General features: G+C 42.4%; 1 long non-coding RNA gene across 1 annotated transcript; it reads left to right on the forward strand.

Moving 5' to 3' along the window:
• The first annotated feature begins 101 nt into the window (after nt 1–101).
• Nucleotides 102–8,745, forward strand: LOC128072613 (uncharacterized). Its single transcript, XR_008202377.1, has 4 exons — nt 102–580; nt 5,785–7,580; nt 8,159–8,393; nt 8,490–8,745. It is a non-coding gene; the product is annotated as an uncharacterized LOC128072613 (long non-coding RNA).
• The last annotated feature ends 7,415 nt before the right edge of the window (nt 8,746–16,160 follow it).

Here is a 16,160-nt window from a genome sequence, read left to right on the forward strand (position 1 = left end):
GCCGGGGCGGCCTCTGTGTTGAGGGGCGTGGCAAGCCGCCCACTGGCCACTGATGCTCGCTAACGGCGGCTCTGCTTAGGGGAGTAGTCAAGTCTCGCTATCTGCCAGGCTGTGACCCAGGCGCAGTTTTTCCCCTCCCGCCCTTCCTAGGAAACTGGGAGTTGCCCGCGGGAGCGGCTGAAGCTTAGAGCTCAGTAGGTGTATTTTTCACACGAGCGTCATCTCCTAGTTTCATCGTCCCGTCCCTCCAGCTCTGCGGTGGCGGCTCGCGATCCCCCTTCGCACCGCGGGGAGCCGGAGGCGGCGCGGGCGGGCCGACTTGGCGGAGGTGCCTGCCGTGCTGACCAGCGGCGGGCTGCCAGCGCCCCGCCCGTTGTGTCAACTGGGCGCTGTGAGGACGAGCAGTGAGGGGCCGAGTTAAAAGACGAAGAGATTTACGAGCCGTTCTCGTAGCAGCCCGTTTGGCAACACCGCTCGGTCAAAAGCCGAAAGGACGCAGGCTCTCTTTCAGTCCTTCCTGCGTTGGACACGTACTGCTCACTGCAACCAGCCTCACGTAATGGGAGAGTTGTCCTGAGAGGTTTGGAGCTATTAATATATAACTCTGTTTTCAGCCCTGTGTGTTGGGGAAGTGTGAAAACAAAAAATAAACCGGCTGTTGGATATATTTGGGGAACACATGCGTAAGCACATAGATATATATACATGTGTGTGTGTGTGTGTGAATGTTCTAAGAAGCCCCAAAGTTCAATGGAGGATGAGTTAGTGGAAGCCAGGGCAGAATCAAAATGCTGTAGGAGACTCTGTGAATTCCCATTAATGTCTCATCTTCGGGTATTTTTTTAGCTGTGACATGAATGTTGGTTTGGAAGATGCTTTCGTTATCCCTTTTTAGAGACTTCCTGCATTCTCCTCATGTCTTCCCCCAGTGCTCTCCATATGATTAGTGGACAGACGTCTCTGCCTCGCCTGCTGTGTTTGTTTCATCCAGATAATCATAAAGCACTCAGAAGTCCCCCAGCATTGCGGTTTAGTAAATAGCCGTCAGCAATGGGAGCCATCTGACTCTAGCAGCATGAAGCAACCGGTCCTGCTCCTGCCAAACTGCCTCAGCCGATGTTCTCTGGAGGCCTGGAGAAGCAGGCTCGAGCAGAGCTAGTAGGGAAGGCATGTCTGCTTCAGATATAGCTCATGCATCTGTCCCCAGACCAAGTGCCAGGATGCTGAGAGCCACAGTTGTGCACTGGGAACAGCAGCAGTGCTGTACAGAGCTGCACAGCATGTTGTCTGTGAGAGAACCAGAGGGATGCTCTCCTTCTGCTGCAGGGAGAAGACTACAGCTGCATGCAGCATGCGCCCGTTGCTAAGGTAGCACGCAGCACACCCACGCCGGCCTCAAAGCAAAACAGAGCTCATAGGAAATTTTGTGGAGCCAGAAGCCTTGCGTGAGAGTATGGCTTTGTATAAAGTGCTGTCTCCTACACTACTGAACTGGGTTTCACAAATGTCCCAACAATAGCTCCCTGTGCATGTAATTTCTCTGATTCTCTGGAGGAAGCTGTGCCATCTCGCTAGATATGCATCTGCAATGCTCTCTCTTATGTTCTGTCTTCTACAGTGCCTCTCCTTGATGAGAATTTCAATGGATTATGCAGCACAAGGCAGTTCTGATGCTTTGGATTCCTACTGATAGAAGTGTTAGGCAGTTCTGCTGCCCTTTCCAAGCTAGATATACAGACTTTGCTATGACAGAACACCTGCCTGCTTTTAACCACTTCTAACATCTGTATGACCATCTCCCTCTCTGTTTACCCTGCAGTGCTGTGTGTCCCGTCCTCACACAGTGCTCTAAAAGCCTGCACAGGAACACTTCTCAAACCTGTAAAAGGCAGCCCTGTCTCTGACTTGCACAGTGGGCCTCAATGCTCACGCAGAAGTAGTTTATGTCTTTTGAAAACTGCATGAGTGCCTCTCTTCCGAGGCATGGTTTTCCTCTTTAACTCAGGCAGATATTTTAGTATAGCTACGAGGCACCGATCTGCCATTTTATACTGGTTTACAGCTCTTTGGAGTGCTATTGATTATTCGTTATCTGCGTTCAGCAAGTGAAGCTGCTACAGGCATGCAGCTCATGCACAAGCCAACGTACAGGAAACAGTGACTGTTGTAGCTGGCAGGAAAATTTTCAAAAGTGACATAGATGCCTGCATGCCTAAAGCAAAGAGTATCTGTAGATAGATTTGTCAAACTGGCTGTGAGTGCTGTCTCCTTCAGCAAGAGGTGCAGTGAGCTGACCTCCATCTCTGGTAAGAGATTGCTCTGTATCATCCCTGTCCAGAAGTCCCAATACAATAGTAACACTGTAGGTAATACTGTTCTTCTCTTAGTAACACAAAGGAGCACATTGCTACTTCCTGTTTTGATCTGGAAACCGAAGTATACTGAGGTTCAATGAACTGACTGAGGTCACACAATCAGCCAGTGGCAAAGCTGAGAATAGGCTCTGTGTCCTTTTCTCCAGGCCTAAGATCTAACTCTCAGATCCATCCTGGGGGCAAAGACGGGCTACCAGAGCTATACATCACGGCTCTACAGAAAATGACATTTTTAGAACAGGCTCAACCCTGAACTTACTACAGATACAAAAAAAATTAAAAAGCATCAATGTTTTCTTCTTATGAGAGATTCTGCTTGGTAAAAATGGAATTTATAAATATTGATGGACTTCTAAGCATGAGCACATTAAAAAAAATAATCCAAAAGACTGAAGCCTGAATTAACTTTGAGAAATTGTTACTGGAGACCTAAGTCAAAAATAAAGCAATGCTGTGAAAATGCATAAACTTTTTGCAGTCATTTTTCATCAATTTCAAAACTGTTTTTAGGGAAATAGTGCTTCTTTCACACTTCCCCCTTCCCTTGCTCTTACCCATAGCTCTTACAGCATGTACAAACTATGTGCGGTTCACTTGGTAGAGCAGCTGCTTCACCTGTGGTGGGCTGATGGCAACTGAGCAACTGTCTGCAATGTTATCTGCAGCTGCCCTGCACTTAAATGAGACTCTTGGGGGTGAGGTCCGGATTATCAGTGAGCTTATGGAAACCATATGTTGTGATATTTAGGTGGTGAACATGGATCCTCTTTCAGCATAGGCATTGTGATCCATCCAAGAAAGTTCTGTAACGCTGGATTTCAGGAAATGGTTCAATTGAGCCCAAACCACAGTTTTCTATTATGTCTTCAAGGACAGTTCTAGATACCCTTCCTTTCAGTCAAGATTTGCTCAGAGAGAAGGTCATTTAGAAAATTTTATCTGTTTAGACCTGACTTCCGTTGCAGTGTAAATCATTATCCCTCCTGATTTCAGAGAGAATTAGGCTCTATGTATTGTGATGGTTCAGCCACCTAAATGCTTGTACAGACCCAGCTTCAGCAACTGTCATTAGTATATTGGCAGGATTCCAAGCATGGAAAATACATTGCCTTCTACATGACAAGATCAGTCTTCCCTGGAGGCACCTGCCAACCCAGCCTGTCTGCCATGCAGGTTTTGCAACCTGCAAGTACAGGCCTGGGGCAAAAATAGCGCCAGTGCCTGCTTCAAAATACCTACATCCTTACTCTCCGCCACAGCCAGCAGGAAGAAGGCCTATGCCTGCTCTTGCTCTTCCTCTGCACCCCAGCAATTGTAGCCACAGCCATGTCCCCTGAAAGCTGCACCCAGCAGGTGAGAGGCAGCACACCTTGCAGGCTGTAGGGAGAGGCACTCACGATGCCTGGCTCTGCAGTGCCTGCAGGCTCCTGTCTGTAGTGCAGGCCCCCATCATAGGACATGCTGCCAGCTGAGTCCTGCGCTCCATCCTCTCCCTCCTCCCTATCCCTACCCGATCTGCTGTCGTCTTTCGCAAAATCCATAGAAATGTAATTATCGTGGAGTTGTCTGCCTGTAGTGATGTTTTTCTTTGGAAATAATTATAATTGGCCGTGACAGCTAAAAACTTATCAGAGTAGACAGATGACAGACAGCACAATCACATAAGCTTCCCTCTGAGAAAATAAAGCTAAAACCCATTTATCCTCCTAGCTGGGAACAAAGGACTTTACTTTGAAGAGCCAGGCTGTGAAAATATGGAGAAAATACTTTTACGCTCACAGATTAAATTTGCAGTAGGTAACCAACCACAAGGAATCCATTTGCAGCAGAACCATACTGCAGTACTTACAATAATATCACTTCTTTCATCTGAAGAACACCCAATGAGGGACATATCACTCTGTTCAGAGGAAGCTACAGAGGTCTCAAGAGGTTAATTAAGTGGCTGGAAGCCATGTGGGCCTGAAGAGTGACTGGATCACAGATAATTTTAAAATGTAAGCATATCTTAATCATGTCTCTTAGGGCTACTTGCACTGGGATCCAAAGCTAGATGAAGTAACTTATTCCTGTAGTAAACCACTAATTGCACTCTCCCAGAGAGCAGAAAAATATTGATTCCAAGGTGTATCTCCAAGTCAAGGAGGCTCTTGGAGCCATTTTTTGCATGACAGCTGACATGCAACCCTGGAAGGAGCTTGTGCTTCTTCCATAGGACTTCAACATCTGGCCTCTCCTTTGGCTGAATGGGTTTTTAACGGCATGTGGATTGGGGGTGAGTGGGAGAGCTTCACTCCATACTAATTTAAAACATTTAAACAATTCATGACACTCCTGAGATGCTTTTAAGAAAATGGAAATTGAGTGAGGAGAACGGCTGTCCAATGGTACTTACTTATTACTCAGAACATACAAGCAGATGATAACCTCAAATTGACAGAGATATGCCTGGATCTAATGGTATTGCATAGACACAAAGAGAAATACTGCCAGAAGGCAATCAGTTGTAGTACGGAGGAGAGCTGAGAAAGAGACAGAGCCAGGGGAAAGATGGAAGAGATAAGGACAGAGAAATACCAAGAACGGAAGAGCATGAAATGTTTTCTGTAGTTCTAATTCCCAGGATTACAAATAATACTCCAGCACATTCACTGGCTGACATGCACTGCACCACAGTCATGTGGCAAAACTATTTCCATCACATGCACTGCTCTGACAAATTCTTTAGTCTCCGGATAAAGTTCTGCTTTGTTTCTATTTTTCTTTTAATTATTTTTGATAGTCTTCTTGGCTCCCAAAAGCTTTTCCTGGTTAGATTTCCCCCTCTAGCTATAAAAAGGAACTAGACTGATGTCTTTTGGCAGCTGTGAAATGGCTGCATATTGTATATGTTTTCTTGATGAGCTTCCATGAAATGGGTTTTGGTTTCTTTTGACGGATATACCACTTTTAGCACAATGTTCACACACGATTAGCAAGTGTTCATTTGGGGGGAAGAATTTTTACGTGTCATGCATGCCATTTCTGTACAGCATTATGAATAGCAAGTAAAGTCACTTGAACAGGGGAATGGAACTGATTGAGGAATGTTTCTGCTATGAATGCTTAGTGTGATTACTGATGGTCTGGTTTCTGCTAATCTTAAGGCTTCAGTAGATGGCAAACATTCATGAGATTCAGGTTTTGATTCTTACCATTTCCTGGAGCCAAATTATAGCACTGCATGAAACTGGCCAGACTGCATGTGCTCAAAGAGCAACTCAGCCTGGTATCCTCTAATGACAGTGCCCAGATGCAGATGTGTGGGGAAGAGATTAAATGTACATGGTAGCTCCTATTTCCTTGCTTACTCAATCTCCAGTCCCTTTCATCTCGGATTCCTTAAGCTCATGATTTCTGTGTATTTTAGAGCCCACAATGGAGAGAAAGACAGAGGAGGTGCAGCTTTCAGTGAAGACAAGGTATTACACTGCGCAGCATCATGGGTGAATGTGATTGCTCTGTCTTCTTATGTGGTTTTACATGCATCAGCCTCAGTCTAGCCTGTGCTTTGGGGTAATGCTATTATAAAATCAATGAATGACAAAAATGATCAGAGATAAAAGGGAAAAGGCCAAAACGAGTAAAAACAGGGTAATGATATAATATCAGAGCATGATTATAAATACTAATATAAAGAGAGCTGGCATTCTGCCAATTTCTTGTCCAATGTTTTATTCAGCCAAGGCCTTTTTAAAAATCATATCCAAGTATGAGATATCGTATCCATGTATGGGAGCAGAGGAAATCTATTCTCTCTTGAAATTAAAAGCTTTTGTGAGGCTTCTGTGACTGAACATCTCAAAATCAAATTCAAATGTAAGTATCACCAAACACGAGAACAATTAGCAGGCTATTCTCTTTTCAGTTGTTACGTATTGTTGACTTGCCTGCTTGGTGTAACTCTTTAGTACTGGTAGGAGTCACGAGTGGCTAATGGGCAGTCATAGACATCGGCCTTATAGGATCCAACTGGGCCACCAGCTGAAGCTGCTTTAACTGCAGACTGCCAGAATAAGCATCCTACCTTGTGCTTTCTCTTTCTTCCCAAGGGACTGATGGGCCAACCACATGTGTATGTGTTGATCAGCTTAAGCCAGCAGCAAAGCTGAAGTCCCAGGATTGCCACCTGCAGTCTGCAGGATCTGTCTGAGAGTCAGAAGCTCTGCAGGCACGCTGACCCAGGCCTGGGGCCTGATGCCAGGGATGCAGGCAGGACTCCAGCTGAACACTGGCTTAAAGCTTCAAATAAAGCACTTTAGTCTCATCATGTGGGCGTTTCTCAAATTGCATCTGGTTACACAGGAGTATTTCCAAGCAGATCCTTGTCATTGATCTTTGGTTTGGAGTGAGGATAATAAGAAAGTGAATACAAAGCTCTTTCCTGGATTATATGTGGCCACTTTAAATATAGGTTATGCCTCTCCTCAAGGAGCAGGCCTCCAATGGATGCTTTTCTAGCTAAATCTGATTTAAAGATGACTGCTTTTGAACTTGTCCTACCTGAAGTGGTAATTGTGAGTTTTTCCCTTTGAAATGAAAACTGAATTTGCAACCTGAAAAAAGAAAGTATCCAACAGAAACTCCACTACAATTCTCACTGCCACAACAATAAACCTGTGAGACAGCTTTTGTTTTATTTTCAATCACTATTGCCTGTAAAAATGCTGGACATATAACACTGAAGAACGAAATCCTCTTTACCTACTAATTAATAGCAGATAAAGACAGCTCATGTCCAAAGAGGAATTTAGGAAAAAAAGGCAAAAGGGAAAAAAATAGTTCCCTGGAAATGGTTACAGAATGATTATTCCCCTTTTCCCCTCAATTAGTAGGCAAACAATGTCAAGTTGATCCCTTTGTAGCTGTTACAATTAGGTCTTGCTTGAGCTTTTCCAAGTTTACACTGCTCTTAACTGTCTGTGGCTGCAGCAGATACTGTAATATCTCCCTGCATAACAGCTAGAACAGCTATTGTTATTCTGAAAGTGCAACCAACAAATGACGTTTATCTCAAAAACAGCATTATTTCAACAAATTTAGCAAACTTTACCATCCTTCCCCTTCCACTTTTTCTAATTCCCCTTGACTTGTGTTCACTCCCTCCACTTTTTTCTCTTCTCATTATTTCCTTTGATTTCTTCTTGTGGCTTCTAGGTACCAAGGGTAGTTCTGGTAAACTAGGCTTTGTCTAGTGTGTGTGGAGGGATGGGGGAGGGAAGGGAAGGGAGAAGGGAGGGCGGGGGATGTACAATGATTTATGTTAAAGCTGTAGCAAACTAATTTCATAGCAATCCACTCTCCCCACCCTCGTTGCCTCTTTATCCTTCTTCCTTTATGCAAGTTGCTCCTTTTTTTCCCCAGTGAATTGTGTTTCTCTCTTGCTTTTTACTCCCATAGCAAATATACTTGCTCCAATGTGTTTGCTTCCTTGCTAACTTCTTCTGCAATGTTTGCTGCCTTCCATATGTTTACATCACAGAAACAGACTTGTTCACATCTGATGACTTTTCCCATGCTGCACCTTCCCTGTTTCTTTTGTGAGGCTGTTTTCTCTCTGTCTGTGTGTCCAAGTGTTCCCGCTGCTGACCACCTCCTGTTCTCCAATTCCATCCTCCATGAGAGTGAACATGACCAGTATGTCCTTAACACTGTCTTTCTTCACATATTTGGCACAGTTTCACGTGCCCATGTGGTCTCTCCTGTTTTATGCTTCCTCTGAAGCAGTGGCTCTGGATGTGCAGTATGTTTCTTAGGGCTTGCCACTGAGAGCAATAACCTTTTCTTGAAGAAGCTTTTCATAGGCACTCATGGTTACTTCATGACGCAGTGATGTGCGCATCTAAGTAACATGATTTCAGGAACTGGGAAAGAGGAAGGTGCAGTTCAGTAATATGGATGGTACAATGACCCTGCCTGATCACATGTTGGGAATGGAGATCAGAGAGAAGCTTCAACACTTGGATCCTGGGTGTCCTGGTAAGTATACTTCCAAATAGTCACTCAAAATAGCATTTGTGACTTGAAAAACATGACACATTTTAACACTCTTGATTGTTTTAACCATATTCCTAGGGCCTGGAACACCATCACTGCCCAGCTTATTAAGGGGAGGTCAGCCCTAGAATTAGCCCTAAATTGAGTCCTCTGCTACACTACTTCTGAGAAGATGGCCCTGAATGAAAGGGGACCCTGACCACTGACAGCTGTATTCCAGCAAAGGGTGAAAAGCACCAAGAAGTGACTTCCAGTACTATCCTGAGCAGCCACTGAAAACAGAAGCCTTCTTGTCTGGCTTTTGTTCTCAAATAGCCAATAAGAACTGATAAGCACTGGCACCATTGTCTGTAATAAATGTGTTTTCAACCAGTAGAAGACTGGTGTGCTGTAAACAATTATTGCACAGAGTAAAGCATAATCGATCACAGAAGTACAAGATAGGATGCTTTACCAATGTGTGGCTTAAAGATCAAAATCTATATAATGGAGCGAGCACGCTTAAGACAGTGAAAAGGAGGTATCATGGAATGAAATATAAAATTGAGTATAGTAAAATAACTGCATAGACCTTTATTATGACCTTATGTTGTGCTTTTACTGTTATAGCAAAGTTCTACCTTCTGCTTGTCAGAAGGTCCCTCATAAGTCACTCTGTTACACTGGTATTCAGAATTTCAAATAACTAAAACACATATGCCATGTTTCTTTTCAGACTCATTCTGTTGGTGTGCCCCAAGTGACCTTTCTGTATGCTACAGGTTCTCTTCATTGCTACGTTCTTCAAGTTTCGCACTGGGGTCACTGCTAAAATCACAGATAGCAAGTTCAGATGTTCAGAGAGACCCCTTCAGCTGTAGGGCCATAGGATAAAAGCCTGGGGTTATCAAATCATTCTAAAGGCTTCACTATTGGGCCTTATCTCCTCCCATTTCTTCTCGCATGTCTGGACAGAACGTTGTTTTTCACAAACAAAATGTTCCCTCCTCCTAGCCAAAACTTAGGCTTGTTACAGGTCTAGTTAAGCTGCTCTGAAGCACTACATATTCTTACAGCACTTCAAGATGCAGGTAAGAATTAAGCTTCTCTGCAGGTGGTTCAAGCCACAACACAGCTTAGCGTGTTGTCCTCCAGACAAAGAAACAAACAGATCCATCCAGAGTTTTGATTTCTTTTAATACAAAGGTCACAGAGTACAAAGAGAGAGGCAGTAAAGACCCAAAAATAAAGCAGGTGACATAGGAGAAGTAATCTTGACTCAGAAGATTTAGTAGCCTGGCCCCAAGAACAAGTCAAGAGATAAGTCTACTAGATGATTTGAATTTCAGTAGCCTGTGGGTTTTTTTATTCTCTCCTTTTTGTTTTATTCATTCTGGGCACAGAAGTTACTACCTGACTTTCACCACCCGCTTGTTAGAGCAATTCATGAGGCACTGAAAACTGATGAGCTGCTTTTAGTCAAAGGGCATCAAGCACTGTGGTGCTCACCTTCCTTCTGTGTGTAGCTGTCTTTGTGGAGAAGCAAAGGTAGATATGACAGGAAAGATGGGTCCTGCTTCCAATCTCAACACCCACACTGAAATGATGTCAGCAGGTCTCCCAGCAGTAGCTGCTTATACATGACACCCTTAAAGAGATATATCAGTTAGTTTCCCTCCAGGTTACCAGAAGCTCAGACAGATTAACGGCCTCAGTTACATTTAGGTCACGTCAGACTTCCCTTTGCAACCACATAAGGCGTGGCTTGGGACAAATCGCTAAGGTTGTGAAAGTTTCAGTTACATTGGAAACATTTCTCAGCAAAGATTTCTCAGCAAAACTATGAGAAAGAGTGTTTAAAGTCACTCCCTTCCATAGCACTATTTAAATGCAGAACAAACACTAGAACTACACAACTTCAGTGGAACTGGAAAAGTGTAACTTAAGTAAGAAAGTTCTTGGTTGCTAAGTACAGGGTAGAACCTGGTCCTGCCCTGCTGTCTTACACTGGGGTTAATGGGAAATTGTTTTATGTCCACCATGAGTTTGGTTGATACCTATTATGAGGGAAGACTCTAAAGGCTGGCAGAAGATTTTCTCACTATAAAGTGCTAAATATTTAAGTATTTGAAGGGAATCATTATCTAGACAAGAAAGCTATGTGCTAAGGGGCATGAGAGATCAAGGATCAACTACAAGAAATAAAGGGAATGTACTAAGTCAAAGTATATTTTCTATACGTAAGCTGCAATAATACAGAAGAGCTTCTCAAGTAAAGTTTGTTCATTCTATTAGTTTGAACTTGTTATCTGTATATCAACTGAGAGAAAATCTAATTGATTTTCAATTGTGTATCTTTTCTAGCACAGTTATCTGCAATGCTGTTGTTCAGTCAAAATTTTATAAGCCCATACTTAGCGTTAAGTACATTCTCAGTAAAGCAGAAATGTAGAGTAGTGGAGTACTTCCAACAATAAAACTCCCCAGACCTACTAAACCTATGGCCCATCTTCCTGCCCTAAGTACAAAGTCATTTCAAATCAATAGTTTTCATTTTTTACTGCCAACGTGGTACAGCTTAAGATAATGATAAACTGCAGGCATGTTTTAGTTGAGCACGTATAATGGATGTTCCACAGAAAGCTGAAATGAAATAGCTAATAGGCAAACTAGTACAGAATTAGTGAATGACACAGCAGTTAGCACTGTTTTTCCTGTTGCTTGATAGCATTTGCTGAACTCGACAGAAATTACCATTGTGATCATACTTGTGTACTTAACAAAGGAAATGATGACCAACAGATGCTATAAAGCCTCTCCAGACCTTCTGCATTGTTTTTTTTTGGAACTAGTTTCCTGCAAAATGTCCCAATCAGCCTATCCTTTCCTCTGACTAATGCTTTTTGTTCTTTGCAAATGGTTTCTTTCAAAGGAGGTAAAAGGCTAACGGGCTGATGGAACTCCCAGAAATCTTACCAGAAACCCCCTCCCAGGACGGGTTGACCAACTTCAGGCCAAAAATCAGAGCAGAAATAGGAAAGTGTTGGTCCACAGGAGGCCTACAATCTACAATTCTTCTTGTAACTACTGAATAATGCTAAAGTGCAGTTTGAACTATTGTCATCTTTTGAAAGCCATGAAAGCAGAAAAACATTTTAAATGAATGACTACAGTTACTGAGTCATAAGAGAAATAGTGTTAAAACTTTTTTTGCACTTCCAACCACCTTTCTCAATTTTTGCAGCAGACAGACAAGATGCATGAATAACAAGCACATCTCATGTCTTGAAAGGAGTATGGAAGTACAACCACTCACTCCTATTTACCTCAGACCAGGAGTGGAAAAGAATGGAGTAAAACTATAGCCAGGCAGTGAAAGGCTAGCATTACTCACATTGTTCTCAATTGCTCGCAGTGAGAAGCTTCAAACCTGCTCAGATCTGTGTTCCCCAAGAATTGTCTCCGGAAGGGCAACGCTGTTACTAGGTACGTGAAAGTCAGACATTTCCAGCAACACCAAGATCTGGCATTAACTAGTATTAACCAAGTAACCATAGTAATGGTGTTTGCATAAGAGAGGAGAGAAATGCACTAAGAGGAGGAAGCAGCAGGCAAAAATACCTTTTGCAACCTCACAGCCTCTTGTGGAAATCCCCCACCTATGAGGAGCATTCGTATTGAAAAGCTGGCACTCGTTGCCTGTTTACTCAAGCTCACAGGCACTGATGTCATAGGGCAGGCTTTTTTTTTTTATTTCACATTTTAATTCAAGCCAGTGCCAGAAAACACTCATCCATTTGGAAAAACTTTAATGAGTCAGCAGGTATGGGCAGGGTATCCACAGTCTTGTTTTCATTCTGTCAAAGTCTACTGCTCGTTTCAGGGAACGACAAGTGGGAGGATGCACACCGCATGCGCACACGCACGTGCAGCTGCACTGTGGAGGCACACTGCAGCACTGACATTCAGCGAGAGGGAGGACAGTCAGCATGAAAAGAAACAGCACCATGCTAATTTCTTTTCTTTTAATTAACATTTGTCAAGTTTGGAGAGAAGCCCAGGCTGCAAAATTTGGATGCATAATTCAAAGAGCTCTGAAACTGGAAATGTTCGCACACAGGCTCCTTATTTATGCCTCGTCCTGTTTATAGGTCATGCACAGACTACATAATTGCTCTTACTGTAACACAATTAGTGACAGTTCTTCATTGTATGTCAGCGTGCAGCAGGGCTACACTCTGAAAATGCGTGGCAATGTTTAACAGTAGGTGGACATTTTCTTCCCTGTTCAAGGAATTTTCCCTGAGGCCCCTCTATCTCATGTAGAGCGAAGACTTTTAATGTCAGCAGCAGAAGGAAGTGGTGATACTTTAATCAGATCCGGGAGATGTTTGTAAAAGGAAGTTTTTTCTCAAATTCATGTGAACGACACCTTTCCTGCACAGCTCTCATTGATGCAAGTTCAAAGAACTACCTCATGTCTCGTTACTGAATTCTTGGCATAGGATTGAATAGCCGCTATTAAACTCTTGCAATGTCAATATTAAGTCACTAACTAACTCCACAGGAGGTTCGTTCTCTATGTGAGAATGGGGTGAGACAAAAATTCCAGCCCTTCCTTTGAATTCTTTTACCAGCACAGCACATACTTCTCAGCAAATCACATCAGAAGGTAAAGGAACTGGAATAATAAATGCATTACATTCTTGCTTCAGTAAATAAGGCACAACTTTTAAACATACCCAATGGACCATAAACAACACATTTAATATGGTAACAATCACCAAGGCTACTCTAGTTCCTAGAAGGGCTCTTGCATGCCTTGCATTCTAGCCCAGCAATAAGACAGCACAGGATATAACTCACCCTATGGTGAGTTCAGCAGGATTTCATACCACAGAGAGCCTAAGAAGTAAAACACTGCTAATTCTCCTTCTGGAGCTTTGGGGAGTAAGTGCAGGAGAGTAAGCTGGATCCAGATGAGCTTTCCTCAGTCACACACTTCTAAGAGCCAAGTCTCAGCTCTTGCATGAGCCATATGTAAGACTGAACTACTGCAGTCCTCATGGCAAGGACAAAAACCACAGTTCCTCTCACCAGATGCATCAAATCAAACTCCTTGTTCCTCCTCCATCTGCACTACTTACAATCTGTCTGACTTCTAGATGTCATGTAACAGTGATATGGTGCTTCCATGCTAACCAGCATTTCAGAGGATTGAAAACAGTACATGGCCTTAGAAAAGGAGAGCTCTATATAAGAGTTCATTCCTACGAGTAGTGCTTCTGCCCCCAGAATTCTTCAGACGAAGCACAGTGCAGCTTCATGTGTATCCTGCTGTCTCAAGGACACATTCATTTTATTGGCCTTCAGTTCTGACACAGCATTAGACATGAGCAATGTATGAAATAGCATGACTCAAGTGATTTAGTAAGATTCCTGCTTCTTGAAGTGATCCAGCAGATGAATAATCACACAGACAAATGCCTTTCTAGAACAGCTGCCTGTGACAGAGACTTTTGCTTTCTGCTTTTAAGGAAGGTGGTGTGGCTACTTCCTGGATTAGAAAATTGCTTTTTAGCAATTTAAATGAGCAAACAGCATTCTGTCAGATGACAATTAAGGGCAACATATGACCTTTGAGATAACATAGCTGTCCTGCTTAGATTAATGCTATTTCAAGGAGGACCATTTAAAATAATGTAGACTAACTGCACACAATTACCACATTATTTTAGAATTACTTAGGCATAAAGAAGGATAGCTTTTCTTCTGCAGATTTTTGTACCACATCAGTTTTTTCTGGCTGTGCTTGTCTGACTCATCCCTCAATAGATTCACTTCTAATACTGAAAGAGGTTCAATTCACATCAGGGTAAGTGAAGTGCTCTTTTATTAATTTTGTTGTGTTAGCATGAAGCAGGAGGTTTTTTGGGGGAAAGTATTTACATAAACAGCACAACATTTTCAATTCAAAAACATCAATGTACTTTGCAGGCAATACAGAAGAGGGTTGTTTTATCTTAAGTAAACCCACTGCTGAAGTAGATACACAGTAACAACACCACCTAACAACGTGAACATGAATAATACTTTCCTAATTTAAACTGAGTGTGGGAGGATATAGGTAGGCAGCAAAAGAAGTTGGAAACTGATTTCCAGTGTGATTCATAGGGATTTTCAACAGTTGGCTTGTGCAGGTAAATTATAATATTCAGCATTTACGATGCAGCTTTTCACCTATTAAAACCTAATGGTTTTAAATCTTATTCTTTTTGACAAACGAAGTGCTGAAGCACAATGAAGTTATCAAACTGGGTTATCTTATTGACTGTATCTAGTATCTCAACTTTCACATACAAAACAGCTTATCTGTTTTGTTAAACACTGCTCACCTGATGAGTTTCCTCTAAGTGAGAGAACTGGATTGTAAAATCAATGGAATCACCTAAAGAAGTTAGGAGAGTAACTTAACATTACAGGAATTGTACCAATTTTGTCCATGGCTTATGAACAATGGCAATCAAAAGGATATACATATCGTAGAATCATAGAATGGCCTGGGTTGAAAAGAACCACAATGATCACCTGGTTTCAACCCCCTCCTGCTGTGTGCAGGGTCACCAACCAGCAGACCAGGCTGCCCAGAGCCACATCCAGCCTGGCCTTGAATGCCTCCAGGGAGGGATGGGGCATCCACAGCCTCCTTGGGAAACCTGTTTTCAAAGTGCGTCACCACTTGTTTTGTTTTGTTTAAAAGAAATGTAAACATAAAAATAACTACAAAACCCACCCGTAACAGTCTGCCTAGAGGACTTCCTTACACCCACCCCACAAAAAAAAAAAAAAAAAAAAAAAAGGAAAAAGGGGCTGTTTTTTATAGTTGTTTATTGACAAAGTTGTGTATGCTGATCTAGGAGCATGCTGAAATTATGGCAATGTTAACTCGCTGCTGCTGCCCTCCTTCCCACCTTTACTGACTAAATATTTCTTTGCAGTTAATCACGGTTTTATCAGCAAGTTTACAGAAAGAGAGGAGTGAAGTTGCTGCGTCATCTGAACATCAAGGTCACAGAATAAATTGTAATCCTTACTGAAAATATAGGAAAAAATAATCTTGGTTCACTTGTTTCAAAACAACCTAGAAACACACATCCAACTACTCACCTATGCAGAACACATCCTGCTTTGTTCTAATTGTGAATAATTATAGTCAGAATTTCAGCTCTTGAATGAAATACTATGTATCCACCCACCAAAGAGCTAAAGAAAAAAGCTACTAGACCAAAGTCGTGCAGGGCTGGGAACACAATCCACGCTCCGTGTGAATGTCAGATACAGTAGACACTACTTGACGCTGATCTTCACTTCACTGTCAAAAATTAAATACTTTCTACTAAAAGCAAGTAAATGGCAGTAATTCTTTTTAAGTCCTTTGCAAGCATTTCTCTTTCAGCACTGTAGAATATCAAGATTACAGGCTGTCAATTATGTTTTATAGCTTTTCATTCTCCAGCGAAACAGAGAGACACGTGCAGTAATAATAACTCATTAATATATTTTGAAGGGATCTGCAGCAAATCCTTATAGCCCAAATCTAAACACAGCTCCATTCTGAGTCCAAAGAGTGCATGCTACTCTTTTTAAAAGTGAATGACAAGCATCCTGTTAGCACCAAAGCAAAAAAAAAAGCAAAAAAAAAAACAACACAAAAACAAGAACAAACAACCCATCACTCTCTCCAAACAAAAAGAAAACCACCACACTACC

Source organism: Tympanuchus pallidicinctus, unplaced genomic scaffold (assembly GCF_026119805.1).
Source record: "Tympanuchus pallidicinctus isolate F22 unplaced genomic scaffold, pur_lepc_1.0 scaffold10, whole genome shotgun sequence".
Classification (NCBI taxonomy): Eukaryota; Metazoa; Chordata; class Aves; order Galliformes; family Phasianidae; genus Tympanuchus; species Tympanuchus pallidicinctus.